The sequence below is a fragment of the Cebus imitator genome, unplaced genomic scaffold (assembly GCF_001604975.1).
Source record: "Cebus imitator isolate Cc_AM_T3 unplaced genomic scaffold, Cebus_imitator-1.0 Scaffold27, whole genome shotgun sequence".
Lineage (NCBI taxonomy): Eukaryota > Metazoa > Chordata > Mammalia > Primates > Cebidae > Cebus > Cebus imitator.
In genome coordinates, this window is record NW_016107342.1 from 16,400,782 (window position 1) to 16,401,854 (window position 1,073).

The following is a 1,073-nucleotide window of genomic DNA, read 5'->3' on the forward strand; positions in this document are numbered from 1 at the left end:
TACAAGGATGAAGGGCAAACAGATGGTCCAGCAGTTTGTTTTCCTCTCTTTTCCTTTTATCCCATTGATCCCCTCCCTCTCTTACCCTTCATCTCAGGAATTATTATTTTGATTATGAGAGAGATTAAGAAGCAACATGTATGTAGCCCAAGGGTCTGGATTATTGCCTGATTCTGCAGCACAAATTGACCTTGTATGAGCAGTTTAACCATTCGGGCTTTCATTTCTTCACTGAAAAAAAAAAGGGGTTAGACCTAATAACCTCTTAGAGACTTTTTATTTTTGAGTCCATTAATCTAGGATTTGACTTTAAATGTTGGAATACTCCTGGGCATGGTCCTCAGAATTCTTCTCTTCTCTACCGACAGTGGTCGCTTAGTATTGGTTTCATATACCAACACACTGATAACTACACACTTTATAGTTCCAGTCCCAGTCTCCCTTTTCTCCCACCATGAGCTCCCCATCTCCAATTGCCCACTTGATATCTTCAGTTGGCTACTTTATGGGCTTTATAAACTCAACGTCTAGAAGAGACTCCTTCATGTCTGTCTCCATACCCTCTCTATTCTTCCCCATCTCTGTAAATGACACAACCATTTACCTGGGTTCAGCAACAAACACCACACTTCATTGATTCTTTCTTTCACTCTTCACATTTAGTTTGACAGAACTTATATTGGTTTTTCCCTCAAAAATATCTTCTTCTAAATCAGACAATTTCTCAGCACTTCACCACAGCTATGATCTGCTCAGGGCTATCATTTCTCCTATGAACAATTGCCATAGCCTTTCTTACTCCCTCTAGATAGTGTCCAAAGATATTTCAAGGTGATTTTAAAATATTTAAATCTAAGCATATTACATTATTTAAAGTCCTCCAGTAGCATCCCAATTTACTTAGGAAAACAATACAAAGTCCCTAGCATGACCTCAAGACCTTACCTTCCCTAGCACTTGTCCATCTCTAGAATTCATCTTTTATTCACTCAGCAACGGTTAGTTATTCTTGCCTTTTGCATATTTTTCATATTTCTTGGGGAGATTGAGTAGGTGTTTACCAAGTTTGGATC